Consider the following 17048-nt stretch of genomic DNA (forward strand, 5'->3'; position numbering starts at 1 on the left):
TTACGTATGAAACTAGGATTTTGTGAACTATTCTGCCAACATTACTCAAGCTCCACCAACTCCAGTTGTTCTGCGCTTAAAAAGCCAATTGGTTTGGATGGATTGATGTGGCCTAAAAAGCCTTTAAGTGCACTAATTGCTAATGTGAATGTGCCGTCATCCCAGGCTGTTAAACTACACACTTAACTCATCCTCCATGTCTCTAATGGTACTTAGACAGACCTATGGGTTGCTATATTTCTGCAGCAGCAGTAGGGACATCACATGAGACAGGTTTCTGTGACACTGCTTGGTAGGTCTCCGTGACTGGAGTCATTTGTGTCCCAACCGATTTGTGTACGCTGTGCACATTAAATGCAAAGTGATGAATACAATTGCAGGACATTTAACGAGCAGGTTTACAAGCTACCCTCGGTAAAAAAAAATCACTTCATAGATGTGTCTTGTGTGTATGTGATGCTGCTGCGGCATGTGCACTCAATCAACACAACTGCACAGACCACTTCCAATCATACTTCGACTCGTTCGGTTCTTTTGCGATAGGAGTTAATGGAAAACACGGTGCAAGTTTAAGTCCATGAACGAACACAACAGGAATCACATGGAACGTGCAAGTACATCACATCATCAATCCCAAAACATCAGCACTTAGGGTTCCATGCTGCTTTTACACACAACATTTAAAGTGTGTGTTGAATTAAAATTCAGTGCATATCCAGTGACAGTCCTTCTCTGCTCAGGTCCACATTAACAATTTTATTTACATTACAGTTAGGTGATGCTCTTATTTTGCAGAACCTCAGCATCCACAATATAAACGTTTTTCCTCTTTCATTTGTATCGTTTCTGCTAATTTTGCTTTATAATATAATTGTGCATTCCAAAAATAAATTCAGCAGTACAAGAATAGAAATGTTTTTAAAATCCTCTGGTGCTATACTCATCTATATATACAGTAAACCAGGGTTTGGAGAACATTATCTGAGCCTTCTCCTGTTCACCCGCTATATTCTAGCAATGGCTTGGCTCGCAGACTCTGGGTGCATAGTTAGCACCTAGCAGCATGCGAGTGGCCGGGCCATCTGTCCTGTCTGAGTAGGCTGTGGATAAATGACCTGCACCCCAGCTTCACTGACTCACCCCGACAAGGACATCTTCTCGGTTTGTTGCTCAGAAAATACACACACACACACCCACAGAGAAGGGATAGAGCAGAGAGAGAGAGAGAGAGAGCACAGGGTGAAGACGAGGTACATAGTTCCAACAACATTGTCAAGTTAGCAGACGACACAACGGTGATTGGCCTCATCAGGAATCAGGAAAAATGTCATAAATGTCATGCCATAATATGTCAGACATACAAGGAATTTGACTTGGCGGTTGGTGCGTAACAGCAGACTCAGCAGACTCATCAGCAACAACGATGAGTCGGCCTACAGGAAAAGAGATCCAGCACTGGCCGAGTGGTGCGGTAACAACAACCTGGCACTCAACACCAAGATTTTACACTACCTTGTCATATTTACAACCCTGCTGCTTAATGTATATACTGCTCCATGTATATTTCACACTGTACAGTTATTTATATACAGTATCTATACTCCGCCCTTTATCTGCTCTCCTGCACTTCTGGTTGGATGCTGAACTGCATTTCGTTGTCTCAGTACCTGAACTCTGTGCAATGACAATAACATTACATTACATTACATGTCAATTAGCGGACGCTTTTATCCAAAGCGACGTACAATAAGTGCATTCAACCATAGGGTACAAACTCAGGAGAACAAGAAACAAGAAAGTGCGATTTCCTCAAATAAGCCAATTTACAATTTGCTATAGATGAGTGACGTTACAAGTACAATTTAAGTGCTACAATTTGTTAGTCTTTAGTCGAGGTAGAGTCTGAAGAGGTGTGTCTTTAACGTTGAATAACGTTGAACCTAATTTAAAACAGAGCAGATTAGTGGTGTTTTTTAATCTGCCAGAAATCACAACATGACAATATTTTTTGGCCACACAGACAACCTTTTACGACCAGTCAATACGAAATATATAAAATCTCTATCTCTGTCTACCGTGTGTCAATGTCTGTACTCTTCAGGGCGGTCTCATGGTCAATTTTTGAATAGCTTCAGCTGTAAACATTTAAGCTTGATCATGCGAGATGTTTAGTCACTGTAATGCATTGGAAATTTTCTATAGTTTTGGGTTAGAATTAGACACCGCTGCATTTGCAGATGCAGAAAACGTTTCAATCACACTGCAATCTGATCCCAATTACAAAGAACAAACAGGGAATATTGCATACAGCCGCGCTTCACTTTGCCTCACTATCGGGACCGTAGGACTCTGCTGAACAAAGGATGTTCTAAGAGAGGAGTGTCAAGAGCGTCAGAGGTTTTGGCGCTCACAGCGCTGGTGACGAGGTCTGGAGCCGGAGGGGGAGGGGGGACAAAAGCGCCTCTATGCTTAGTGCCGCAACTTGTACAAATCGGTCTTTGTTAGCGAGACATGATTGGGATTCTTGCTAAACAGCTATTTTTACATCCTTGAGCACCGGAGAGGGCAGTTAACGTACAAGTAAGAGCTGACAGGAGACTTCCATGCGACACACACATGCCTGAGCAGTGGGCAGAGAAGAGTCAGCCAACTCTGCCACTGGCTTCTGATGTCAAAGTTCACACTCTCGGATGGAGACCCGACGCATCGCCACTAGAGCATGGATCGGGCTGACTATTTCTGTCCGAGCCCGGCCCGTGTCCGCCAGAGTTGGGCCCGAGTCCGACCCGAGTCCGACAGCCTTTAAACTATTTTGTCCAAACCCGACCCGAGCCCGACGGAGTCAATGCCTCAACTGTTCATAATAATGACACATTCACGAACGTTTTTTTTTAATAAATAGCCTGCCTTTATTGAACTCAGGCATCAACAGATAAATATACTCGCTCAAACAAACAAGCGCTGTTAAACGCACGAGCACGTTGAAAATAAATTATAAACAATGCAAAAACGGAGAAATAGAATACACACAACACAAAACTATGTACATTGTAAATATGGAACGTTCAATGCCTCATCGCGCTAATGTGTCCGAGCCCGACCCGAGCCCGACTATATTTTCTAAATATTTATCCGAACCCGGCCCGACCCGTCGGGTACCGATGGGCTCGGGTCGGGTATCCACCCTCTAATTGCCACAGATGAAGTGAAGGACTGTTTGCCAAACGCCGCCTTAACGGATCCCCCCGCATGCATCAAAACCCACAACTATTTCCATGTCTGTTCACCTAGATCCAAAATGAAAATTAGGATCCAGCAAGCAAATGTGACAGTTAGACCGGCTATAGATATCGCTGAAGGTTTTGACATCTCTATACTAAATTATCTCATTAATGTGTCCATTTTTAGGCATCAAGCACTGTGTACTATTTTCGCAAACATAGGATGAGCTCACCTCTAAATATAAACTGAAACTGAACCCAGCCAGTCAATTTAACCGGCATTACAGGATATTTAAAAGGTACAATGCTCTGCTTTTGTTCCAAAGCAAAGAATGTGTAATTGGATCCAAGAGTGAATGGAAATTGATAAGACAAGGTCTAAGCGAGCTTTAGTGAACCAATACGTCCTTCGGCCTGATTCCAAAGCCGCATTAACAACCTAAACTCTAACCGCCGTTACACAGACCGAGGAAGAATCCAGAAGCTCAACATGAGGAGAAAAAAAATAATTGAATATTGCCAGAAATCTTTACAGATTTCCCGTGACAGAATCCTTTTGAAAAACTGTGACCCTACCTCTCAAGCTGTGCATCCGTAGGAGCTGTTTTTACTCTGTGCCTGCTGTGTGGTGCTGAAAGTGAGTAAGCAACTGCTGCGTGTTGTTTGTTTTTTTCGCCCTCTGACTTTATCATGTGCAGCAGTGTGTGTGTGTGTGTGAGGGTCTAGTGTTGGAGACCTCTCCCTCCTCACACTTCCTGTTCTATGTAATCAGGTTGTCCCAGACCCTCGGCAACTGCCACTGCTGTATCGGAGGGGGGTCTGCAGTTGACAAAAATGAAAGGGGAGTGTAGCCCGATAAATAAACAGTGAAATATTTAATTTTACCAATGAAGATATTTGTTGTTACAATTTGGCTCTTTTATTTTTGTATAATTATGGACACTGATGCCATACAGTAGTTTTAAATAGCAAAACCACAAAGATGCTATGACTCAGCGGGACACAGCTTCCCGACTGAAGAACGCGCTGTCCGATTATCGCAGCAAGCTAAAACATTTAGATATTACCTGGGGTGTCCAACTGCCTTTGTCTCCATAAAGGACATTGATTTAGAATCGTCTTTCACTGTGTTATGGCATAACCTACATCCTGCTTTAAGAGGAAACGCAGTAAGAAAGCTCTTACCCAGGTTTCCATCCAATATTGAGGCACCGATTTGTTCCACTGTTCTTTAGCCCTCTTGGAGAATGCCTGTTTGATAGTAGCGTTTTTTTAAAGATTCCGTGCAGTAACGTGCTTTTTATTATTCTGTTTGAACAAAGTGAGCCCTCTTCAGCACAAAACCAAGTGATGTTGCCGGGCAGCACGAAAAAGGTCAAGTCATGCATGAGAGCTTTGCAGGCAGCGCTCTGCATAAACCAAAGTACTTTAAACTACTTTTTAACCCTACCCATAGCAGGTGTAGATAAACAACAAGCAAGCATTTGTATTATTAACCCATGATTTGATTATTTCCAAAGTGGATTACAATTTATTATTTCCAATAATATTTCACCACAATTAAGGCAGCAGAAAACTATTGTGAAGGTAGTTATGTATGGAAATAACAACTAGGATTGAAGCCAAACACAGCCGAGGAAATAAACAAAGAGAACTAGAGTGAGCACAAGCTAAAGATAGGACCACCCAGGCAAACAGCAACCCCAGATCAGGTGTGACTGTGCGTCCCGCTAACCCCGAACAAGTCCATCCGACAAACACCCACGGGGGAAAAGATTCTAACTCCCAACTGTATCTGAACTTATAAATTATTGTCCGGATCGACGCCATGGCGCTGCTCCCACGTGTGAGGTCAACCTCTTCATTTCTCTCCTCTCCAAAAGAAAACAAGAACAAATCTTTGTTAAACTGAAACATCACATCCTTGCTTTGTGTGCAAGTGGCCCGTCTTCCCACACGGGTCAGAGACACAACAGTGAGAATCTCATGTCTTGATTCTTCCAGAAGACCCAAAGCTCAGGAATACAGGACTCCAGGAATTAGATATCCATTTTTAACAGCGAGCAAATGACTAACCTTGCATAACAGTATGTTACGCTGTAATATATGTGCTAATTATCTATTTTCTAGTTCAGCATTAATCGTCACAAGAGAGATAAAGCAAAAGCAGACTAAATGATGAGGGACAAGAAACACAAATGCAAAGAATTTTAAAAGGACTGTAAAAATGAATGAATGACTTTGATATTTCCTCATTATGATGCTGCACGTTGTGCCAGAACAGAATAATTGTCTCCTTGAATCAAAGCCGAGAATAGGGGTGGACCGAAATTACGAAATGAATACGACCATAAATAAGAGTTTCACAAGATTAGACCATAGTAGCTTTTTTCAATGAAAGGTCCATTACAGCAGAAGAGTTCGATCTTCTTTACGAGCACCTGAGCAGCAATGTGAGACAGCAGCGGCCTCTGTGCAGTTCAGCAAACTAGTTGGCTCCACACCGCAAAACACAGCAGTTGATACAACGAAGGAAACACGTCTGCATTCCTTCTTCACAAAGCAAAACCCCCTAAACTTGCAAACTGTAATATAGAGAGATTTTTTTTCGGTTTGTTGGAAAATAACCCAGTTCATGCCCTGTTCTGGTAACCCCCGTCTGAAATCAGTCAGAAAATAAATAAAAACCTTTCCAAATACACACTTTGAGCAGCTGCGTCTACAAAAAACAGCTCCTCCTGCGAGTGCAGGTTACATCAGCAGACGACATGCGTGCTCATCAACAGCGTATTGAACCATAAGAACCGGTTCTCTCCCTTCTCCGGGCAGCGCGATCCCCCTCTCTCACCCTTGATTTACCATCCCACGGTCGCTCCCTTTCATCTGCAGCTGTGAAATTCTCACCCAGTCAGGCGCCATCTGACCCCAGGCCCAACTATCTACGGTAAGCATCCAAAGAACACAGACCTTGGTGGTCACACTGCTATCTCTGCAAACAGAGCGCACCAAAAAATAAAACAGCGTTTTTGTGAAGGACCATCCAGAAGGCAAACAGGTGTTCTTAGTTTTTGGGCTCTCACACTAACAAGACAATGTCAGGGTTTTTCATATTTTACAAGACAAAAACTCATAATACCACAAATAAGGACCAACGGAGAACTGGTCTTCAGCACGACTACACAGAGCCACTACCAGAAATAAATGAAGTAACGTTCAACTAACTGGCTTTAAAGGGATGAAACCTTCGCCACAAAGCTCAGAGGAAATATAGATGCTTACCAAAGTTGTCAACAGCAGGTATTATCTTCTCCACGGGTCCGTATCTCAGTAACCAATGTAGGGTCTTTTTTAAACTTTTTTTCCATACATCCCAGGACCACGGCGTTACTCGGGTGTCTTGGACAGGCCAACGTGTAATCACTATCCTCGCCGTTCACTTTCTCCTGGGGCGGGACAGGAACTCTCAGTCAAGTACTAATTCTATAGGGTTCATTAGAGTATCCACAGAGGGTGGGAGGGTCCAAGAGAGAAAGAGAGAGCTGGGGAAGATGAAGCATGTAGGAGAGGGCGAGGAAATCAGCGACTGGTCAGTGGTTCTGCAGGGCGGTGGGTCGGACAATTGCGGTTCCTTTTGGGGATGATTCCATACACTTTCCCACCAACCACATTTGACATCTGCCAGCACCAATTGCAATGGGACACCGGAATAAAAATAAAAATAAAACCGCCCCCCGGCCTCTCTACAAAGCTTCTGGACAGGTTAGCTTGAAAGTTAAACCCTGCTCACAGGGTGAAGCATTAACTCCGTGAAAGCGGGTTTAAACATTAACACAACCTCACATCATGTGTGACTGAGGGAGCATAGAAGCGTCAATGGACTCGTATAATGAAGGAAACTGTTAAACAGTCACAGCGTTAGTCATTCTCCTTCAGAACCAGCTACCTCTCGCTGGCTTTTCAAGGAAACACGGGGCTTTGTGAAACACAGAAGTGGTGGTTAAAAAATAAAAAAACACACACAAGGCAAAATAACATCCCTTGGTGGAAGTTTCCACTTTGTTGGCACTTTTTAACTTCCTGGTCATCTGTTCCCAACACACACTCTGAGCTAAAAGATTTCCGTTTTTGCCTCCTTTTGTCACTGCGGTTGTGTTTGGGGGCGGTCGGGAGCTAACTTTAGAACCTCGGAACAGCTAATGTCTATATGCTGTCCAACATAGTGACCGTATTAAAATCCTGTCCTGGCTCTCTTTTTTAGTGGACAAAGCAGAGAGAAGTGGATGATTTGCTGACAGATGGCACTTTTTGTTGAGAGATGTCTGTCCTATGTTGAAGTGGTGAGAACATATTTAATGGATGAAACAGTGGTGCTTTATTGTACCTCAGAGAAACAAAATACAAACAACAAAAAATGGAAGCCTTTGGCTATCGACGTGTGCTTACACTGCCAATGGTGTTATTTTCAGACTGACCAGGCCCCTGTATGGGTCAACAGTGTGGGGCCCCGCCATAACAAGATTTATTGATACATTATACGGCCCAACCTAAAAAGAAATATTGAGCTACCTGTGTCTCATAACAAAATACGTATTATCAATGTCTAATTTTGGATTATTTATGCTTTTCTAATGTTAATGTTGAAGTGTAAGACAGTCAAGCTAATTATGTGACACTCAACAGCGGTCGACATGCCGGTAGAGGGCTGCGGATGTCTATAAAGAAATAATTAATATCTTCACACTGTTAGTTGCGGGACTGGTACAGAAAATCAAATATATTGGCACAACAACACAGCACGGAGTCTGCGACTAACCATAAAAAACCTGATTGCAGAACCGCGGCTTGTAGAACACACAAAGTAATTACACTTTCAGGTCATGTGACCTCAAGAGTTCCTAATTATTTGCAATTTTGCAAACATTTCAAAATTCTCTCATGCAGCAGCTGTCACGGCTCTCACTTATCTTCATAAGAAATCCCAGGGAACATATTATTACCAGAAACGCTCATCCATACACCGCCTTGTAAGCATTTGATTTAATGCCAATTGCATGTCTATATGATTCACTTAAAGTTGAATGTTCAGCTGTAACATTGAATCGAAGCTTTTGACAGACCAATGTCCCAAACACGCCATTAGGTTGGTATTGAGATCACGCATCATCAACATTTCCACCCACTTCCTGTCTTCCACTGTTGGTGAGCCATCACCCAAAACGAACATCTCCAAACTGATGCTGAAGCAGAATCAGCTCGACAGTTTAGTCAGTCTCTCGCCCTCTTCTGAGCAGACGACGTTTGTAAAACCCCGAAAGCAACGGAGTACAAATGAATATTCAAAATGCAATTCATGGACCTAGTTACCTAGTTCTGAAGAGTCCAAGCTTTGCACGGAGAAACACGAGAAGCATTGCGATAGCGGCAAGGTAAGCGAGCTGCCGACCGGTCACTGTTGTCCAGTGAGTCTGGCCACTTTCCTGCCTCCCCTGCTGACTTCCTTTCCCTCCTCTTCACTCCGTCAAGTCTGCAACACCCCGCTCCAATAACCCCTGACCCACAGGAAGTAGACACAATGGACTGAAAATAACACACCACCTCCCCTGGCAACAACTGCCCCCCCCCGCACCACATCACACACCAATTCTCCACTACAGCACGCCTACGATACACCGGCCCGACATTAGGTGGGAAGAACCCAAAACATCAGTCACTACTCAAACAAGCGGTGCCCACAAGCTAAAAATTTATGTAGTGGCTTTCAATTCCCTCCTGCACATGCACAAGTCAGGGACATCCGTACTATTAGAAATGTGGTCCTTCTGTAATATTTCAAACATCAAATGTTTCAATAAGAGCTTGCGATGGCTCAACCTTTCATCTCTCAGTGGAGCAGAAGGTTTCACACTTCAGCAGGTTGTGGGTTGAGCGCAGACTCACAATGGCCCCACTGCTTCCTGCAGGGGAACCACTGCATGGTGGGATGGATGTCTTCTTTAAAGCCTCTGTGGGCGAGTGTGCAGACGTACGTCTGGGGCCTCATTAATCTTTAATTATTGACAACAACAACAGAAAGTGTATTTTCTATATTCAAAGCTTTTTTGATTGGTTTACAATACAATAACATTTTTTTAATCTTGTAGGGTCCCATGTTAATACGGTGTTAGTGCACTGTGCGTGGTGTGTATGTGTCTAACCCAACTGGTATCCATGCAGTGAGCAGTAGCAGTCTAATCCAATCAGTCCAATGAAAATTATTCCAAATTGCATTTAGCGGCCAGTGAGAGGTTGCCTTAGACATGATCCAATTACCAGCTCTGGCTAGAAACTATCCTCTAGGAAATGGATTGAGATGTCATACACGGGATAAGGAAATGCACTCTAATACGCACATCTGTGTTGCATTCAAAGACGTGGCACCTGGTTAGTAATCAAAACACACAATTTTGGTTATTCTAGTCAATGAAAATGTGAAATTATGTAAGGATGCTAAATAAGTGAACAATGTCATTAAGTAAAAGATGCTGCTTCAAATCCTATTTTGTTGCATTAATGTATCCACTATCAGAAGTACAACTTATTGCTTATTCATTGGCACTTGCTTTGAGCCAGTCTGGCGTCCTGTTCTACGAGCTGAGCCATTGAGCATGCCGAGACTGGTCGAAGAAGACACACCTTCTTTTTCAACCAGTCCCCACAAACCGATGCACACCTCCACCGTTGTCACATTCAGATGATACTGCTACACTTTCAGTTGAAAGTGAACGTGCACGGTGTCAACACATACCTCAAATGTTGTGCTCTGCATGTGTGTTCATGCAATTCTCGTACAGTTATTCACATTTAGTGAAGAATGTGTGGAATCCTGGAAGCAAGCGATAACAATCAAAAATATTTTCCCAGCTAAGTCATTAGGCAAATGGACCAAAAATGATGTCAGCGTTTCAAAATAAATTCCTCTCTATTTAGCTGCATGTGTGTGTGCCTTGAGTTTATCCCTTTTGCAGTCGACCCACCTGCACGCAGCATTTCTTGCACACATTATCTTGCTTCTATCAAAATGTTTTTATTTCCCAAACATCTGAACCGTTGTGTTAATTCCATAATTCCGTAATGCTCAATGAAAACATTTAAATACATTTGTGGATTTAAAGTTGTATGGATAATGGCTGTTGCCAACAGAAAGGCCAAGAGGGAGTGTGGAAACAGTGTTGACATAATATCCATAATCCATGAACTTCTCCACAGAATCCCTCAAAACTACCATCTAACTGTATCATCAATAATCTGCGGAACTCAATTTACAAAACTCATACAGTACCAGTCTGTCGAAAAGATGAAAGCTGTGTATCCATATTGCACATTGTGCTTAAACCCCCAATTCCTGTTGTTTCTTCACTTTTGTAAAAACACTGATGAGTAGAAGTAGAACTTAAGAAAATAAATCACATTTCTCTTTCTAAACTTGAAAAACAAGTTTTCTAGCCAACTTCACGGAAGGATCAGATGACATTCTTGGTGCACTGACGCATGAAAGTGACAAAACCACTGATCTTTTCCGATTTCTTTGTCAAATGACACCAGCTGCTCATGAATGAACAAGTATCTGACTGTGTGTATATTTAACTCCTCTAATAAAGAAATGCCCAGACAGAAACCCAGTGTTAATCCATGACTAATACATTAACACCAACATTACATTGCCGCCTTTATATTACAGTGATCTTTGCTGAAAATGTCCCAGGCTCGATGCACTAAATTGACCTCATTGGTACAGTGGCCTGTTCAGTCTGCATGCTCAGAGGACAGTTTGTGAGTGCTGCCCACTCTCAGCCATGAGAACCAAAGCTGCACTGGAGATAAAGGCAGACTCATCGGACTTGGCAATATGTTTCTCCCCAAACCATGTTTATCACATTATCTCCTTGTTGTTTGGTTTTTCAGTTGTTATTTCCAGATAAGCGGGAGGTCAACATGTTGCATGCTTGGCTACTCAACGACCTTGTCGTTTTTAGCCATTGCATTCTTTCTTGTGACTACCTGCCCTCGTTCTCTCTCAATGTTTCCCCCCCCCTATATCGGCCTTCGCTGCTCCTGCTCTCGCCAATCTAAGCTCTTGCTCTTGAGTCACATGCTCTTGTCAAAGCAGCATCATTAGAATTCAACACATTCCTTTGGCATGGCGGACTTGGTTCACATGATCGCACTGTTCTCAGACAATTCTCCTTTCAGACCCTATTTTCCTGTAATCACACTAACAGTGCGGTCCAGACAAGTGTGTATACAATCGTTGAGAAAAACAAACTTCCGATTCAAGATGTGTCTGCGGCTTAAAATATTCAATACACAAGCATGGCAAGCTTTTTACAATTTTGACACCACTACTGAGCAGCTGGCACAACTTTGGACTATTGGATTAGCTTAGGGCTGTATGCAACACACAAATGTCCCTTGGATCTTGCAGCGAGCTACGTTGCGAATGTGTCCATTACACTGAACACCGGGTTACTTTGGGCACTAATCCTGCGGATTATAAAAGGATCAAAGCTCCCCATTGAATTTTGAAATGTATATTTCCTCCTGCATCTACTAATATCATTATTTGTATTCCTAACCCAACAACAGTTCATTGTAATATTTCCAAATAATGATTCAAAGTCAAGGCACAAAAATTACCGACCGTGTGTTCTGATTGGATTCCAAACAGTTAGCGGTTGATCGTCCGAATGCCGTGAGCTGGGACACAAAGATGGTCGAGGTAGTCCAAAGGTTTTTTTTTTAGACACGCCAGTAAGAAGTGTAAAAAGAAGAGCGCCAGAGAGAGTTCAGACAACAGCCAAGAAAAGAGGTGGACAAGGGGAGGAGGTCCTCCACGCTCTCAGCTTCCAATCAGGCTGGAAAGGAATACTCTCTGAGAGCGGGGGTCCGCCGCATCTGTGTCTCGCTCATTGCGGCGTGTGTGTACATGTGTGCAGATTTAACCGAGTGCTCTGGCCTGAGGCCAGGCCGAAGATATCGGACAGCACCATCATAACTGTAATGTAATCAGGGATGGGCCAATGGTGGGTAGCAAAGGGCCATCCTTCTGCTCTGAGGATTCTGAAGCGGATTTGTAAAACCAATTTACACAAATGAATTCCGAAAATAAAACCTACACATGTATACAAAGAAATTACAATTAGACAAGAACAGCCTTTCTTGTGTTTATTGAAGGGCTGTCTGAGTCACAGCGGCTTGGGAAATTACACGGGTCAGTAGCAATATTTCGCATCTAGTCTCCAGGCTGTGACCAACAACCCCCCGCCCCCTCTTACTCAACCGGTCCGCGTTCCCCGGACGAACATGCACACATACTGGTGCACACAGCAAAGAGCAAGGGAAGAGGGGGTTAAAAGTACCATGACAGCAGTGGGCTATTTTTGAGAGGCTGCAGACACAGCGACTGGGGTCAAATCACGCAGCACCACATGACTAGAGTGCCAGCTGTATGTGTGTGTGGGAAATGACAGGTGAACCTTTGGAGTTAAATGTGAAGCAATAAGATCACACGTATTCCCATCTTCAAAAGCTTTCCTCAAACCCGATCACTTTAATTGTCCAACATTCTCAAGAACTATACTTCTCCAGGGAAAACCCACAGGAGTTCACTGGAAAGGACTTTTTTTTTTATCTGTACCATCTTCAGGGAATTGCTCACTTCAATCTAGGCGCTCAACCAGTAGTGTTGACGCAGTGGAAATTTTCTTTTTGACAGGAATTCGACAAAAAAAGAGAACGTTTTTTTAAAGACCTAAGTCACAAGACATCTGGCAGAAATTTCTTCATTTAATCCGCCTGTCTTGAGATGCTAAACATAAGTCACGCAATTATTTCCACTACACAATTTGTAGCCCTGAGGCCAGTTTTCACTCATAACATCAAGTCCAAATGTAACTTGTGATGTATAGTGTTGCTGCTGTTCAACGTGAACAACTTTGATAATCAATTGATTGCTCATGTCAATTTTAAGCAAAAACAGGAATCTATCGGCCCAAGCTTCCATCTACTTCAAGATTTGATTATTTTATTTCCTGGTTTTCTTACTTGGTAAACCGAATACACTTGGGATGTAAATAAAATATAATGGTGTAAAGTATATTATATACCATTGTTTAAGAGATCAAACAATGAATGGATCAATAGAGAATAAAATAATCATTGCTGAGTTATAGTTAGTCATTGTTACAAGTCCAGCTTCGTGATGCAATAATTGCCTTTTCTCCTCTGTAGGCCGAACTGCTTCTCGAAGTGTTTATTTATTTATATTGTATTATTATTTATTATGACATAAGACGAGTAAATGCAGAATGCTGCTCTTCCGGGACAAATGTACAATCAAAATAAGCACGCAGTATATACGATACATGTCTTTAAAAGTAATTGAAATGGAGGATGCATAAAAGCCCAAACACCTCAACCTCCAAACAAGGTAATTAGAGCCAACTGTATCAGGCATGAGTGTCAAGTCATTCGAGACCATGTTTGTAGTAGCCTTGAGACTCCGCTGAGGAGGAGATTGTGGTCTCTATGTGCAATGAGTTTAGAGGGCCTCCTGTTGGTGAGAAACAGGCTTCAGGGACGAGACACCTGGTCACCAGGCTCATTTCTCATGACTTTTTGTTCGAGCACCAAATGTAGCCCTCAGCTCGACAGGTGCAGACGGTGTCTGTAGCTACAGCGACAATAAAGCTTCATGATAAAATGCTAGAGTTAAAGGGTGTACTGTATGTGTCATCAATGAGCTTTCAAAGTATACAAAACTTCAATGGGTCAGCTTTTTTAGTATCAGGGTATGTAGCACCTAGAGAAACGTATGCAGCCCATAACAGCAGCATTGGGCTCACTAAGAGAGAAAATAACAATAAAAGTGAAGAAAGGATCAATAGAGAGCACATGGGAGTACAGGACCCCTCCTCCTCTTTCTTCACCCGCCATCTGGTAGCCATCAGCGCCTCACACAGGAAGGGCCGGCCATGCCTTGCTGGGGCGCCAGGGAGGGACTCCGCTCCCCTCGCGCTGCTGCAGAATCAACAATTGACCAGTGCAGTGCATTGCAGTGCATTGCATTGCATTGCGTTGCCGTCAAAACTATCCTCACCAGAGTTGAACGCCCTGCAGCCCAGGGCCGGGCGGACGCTCACAAAGCGTTGGAGAGGAGCACAGAGGAACCTCACATTCCTGCTGTCTGGGCCTGCCAAGAAGCGCTGGGAACGGAAAAGAAAGGAGGCCGAGAACAGAGAGCTCTAACTGGAAGGCTGCCTAGCGCTGTTGCTTTGAGAAGCCCTCCAGTCGTTCACATGCCGTTCGCCTTCTCCTCACCCTCCACAACAATGACGCCGAAGTTACCGATCGCCATTGTGATGTACGACAGCCTGCTTGACACTGCAAACACACCTATAGGCACTTGACATTAGTCCTGAAGAAGTTTCCCGCTGCTTCCCAGGAATTCAGGGAATGCATGTTGTTATTAAACATTTGGCTAACTTCGGTTTGTCCTTTTTCTTCTTCTAAAGATGCCGCACACACACACTCAAACGCACAGCATGCATGTGCACGTGCACGCACACTGATCTGACGGGAACTGATGACTCATGTAGAACTTCTTTGGCCATCTGAGATCTCCTACCAGCTGTTTTATGTCCACAACAGACTACAACTTGTCTCTGGAAATAGAAATCCGCCTTGTGAAACACAATTTTTACTGCTTGGTGTCATTTGCTGTAAGAGATGAAACATGAGACAACGTAAAACAAGTATGACAGACATTTGATTTAAATTTTAAAATTAAATAAGTTTTTGAAAACTGTGCTGATAATCACAAATTGAAAAAACAATGGCCATTGGCCATGCCAAATAGTTGGGAGGTAATTGTCATCTGTTTTCAATAATAGTTGCACTTGAAACTGTTCGACTTGGCACAGTGACAAAAGGCACAAAAGCATCGATTTACAACTTAGCAGAATCATACTCCAACAGAAACAACCCAGTTCCCAAGAACAAAACAGGAAAACCGAGTCCGCATGAGAACGAGTTCTCTGCAGTCACGCGGCAAGCTGCTGGCGCAACAGCTGCAAACAACATGCCAAAAGATACACATCTGTTTACTAAATGCTCTGGCCTACAGATTCCTTTAAAACATCTCAGGTGATCCAGCGAAGACACTACTTAAGTTTAATAAAGGATATAATAATGTAATGAAAAACACTGTATGGAATTGTGCATAATTTGCACATCACTTCCTGAAAGTTAGTGACTTTGTATGCACGCGAATGTCAACTCGTTTAGCATTCAAACCACATGGTTCCTGCCTTGTTAGCTCTTGAATCACATGCCCCCACCACTGCCCCGACCCCCATCCCACATAAAACATATGTAGGGAAGTGTGAAGTTTAGATGACAAACAAGTGATTAAGTCCTTTGAAAGGAAAAGCATAAATGAGTGAACATGAACTCGATGTTAGCTTAATAAACTTCCAAACTACCTGCACTGTACACTTGTTTGTCACATGAGGAAAGAGCAGCACAGAGATAGATGTAAAGAATGGTCAAATGCTCCTCTCTAAAAGTTATTTAATTCAGGTTATTTGATACAAATGTCAAAGATTTCTGTATGGATTTTTTTTTATGTAACTCAAATCAGGGAAACTAAACCGCAGATGTTGTACCATAAGTCTACATATCTCACCTTATATCTTCTTATCAACTAGCGGCTCCCGTCATTTCACGCCTGGTGATGTGTGAGGTTCGCACAGACGTGCTTCTTGTGTAAATACCAGTTTTTGTGGAAAAGGCGCCTGCATGGTATTTGTGCAAATGCATTAGTTATGCATTGATTTGTAGGATTCCAAAACAACGCTGTGAGGGACCACAGAGGGACAATGAGCTATCCAGAATAGACACATATGGTGGATCATTCTTTACTGGAAGGACCTGCCGGGTAACTGGAGTGATATGTCCAATCTCCTCTAAACTGCCACAAAATAAAGACGAATAACACACACATAATAATGAAAACTGCGAACGGCCTGGTGTCCGCCACACATTTCAAACATAATGTGAAGCTGCAAAACACTGCCAACATATTACCCGAGTGCTTCAAAAACACCACAAGCCACAAACTTTCAGAGGGCTTTGCTCTCGATGGCTGTTTTTTTTTTTGTGGCTGTGTTTTCCTTTGTGATGCCACAACATGATTTCAGGCGGACTCCTCTCGATAAATATCCAGGAGAGAAAACTGGGACGTAACCGTTTTCACTTCCCTTGAGACTAAACATCAATTATGTTCATAGAAGCTCCCAACTGGAAAAGAAACCTACCCAGTAAGTTTAACCAGCGCTCAGCCGTTTGCACGGTGTCCGTGTTGTTTTTCTTGCAGTATGACTCAGAAGCCTCTTTAGTTGGACAGTAGGCTACGTTGTAACCGATCCGCCCACGTCGGACACAACAGCGATGATCTGTGTCTGGGACAAAAGTGGGCCGGTAAAGATAACTATTGTAGGAGCACAGATATGAATATTTAATGGGTATTTGTTCGTAATGCACTTTGAATAATTAATGTCACGTGCAATCCATTTTCAAGCTGTGGCCGATCACACAACAGCAGCGCGTCGGCTCCAAATGGAGACCAGAGTCGCTCTGGCAGCCAGTACACAGTGCAGTCATTCCCCGATAGCCTGAGAGGCTAATGCTGCACAAGTAGCCCCCTGTTGCATCCTGTTCAACTTGCTTGTTTGTTTGTTATTTTCTGTTCTTCAAGCGTGTGGGGAGGGGGCTTAACAGAAAGTGAGTGTT

At 43.1% G+C, this 17048-nt stretch overlaps 1 protein-coding gene across 25 annotated transcripts in view; it reads right to left on the minus strand.

The window, feature by feature from the left end:
- Nucleotides 1–17048, minus strand: part of gab1 (GRB2-associated binding protein 1) — a 41402-nt gene that overhangs the window by 20035 nt on the left and 4319 nt on the right. The window contains exon 1 of one of the 25 annotated variants that reach the window (XM_078109128.1): nucleotides 11899–12170. The exons of 21 other annotated variants lie outside the window; for them this stretch is intronic. The gene's annotated coding sequence lies outside the window, so the exon portion shown is untranslated. Of the gene's footprint in view, nucleotides 1–3797; nucleotides 3934–6500; nucleotides 6641–8585; nucleotides 8734–11898; nucleotides 12171–17048 lie in introns of those variants that run through there. 3 more of the 25 variants (XM_078109129.1, XM_078109130.1, XM_078109127.1) reach the window with 3 other exon arrangements.

The sequence above is a fragment of the Gasterosteus aculeatus genome, chromosome 9 (assembly GCF_964276395.1).
Source record: "Gasterosteus aculeatus chromosome 9, fGasAcu3.hap1.1, whole genome shotgun sequence".
NCBI classification, from domain to species: domain Eukaryota; kingdom Metazoa; phylum Chordata; class Actinopteri; order Perciformes; family Gasterosteidae; genus Gasterosteus; species Gasterosteus aculeatus.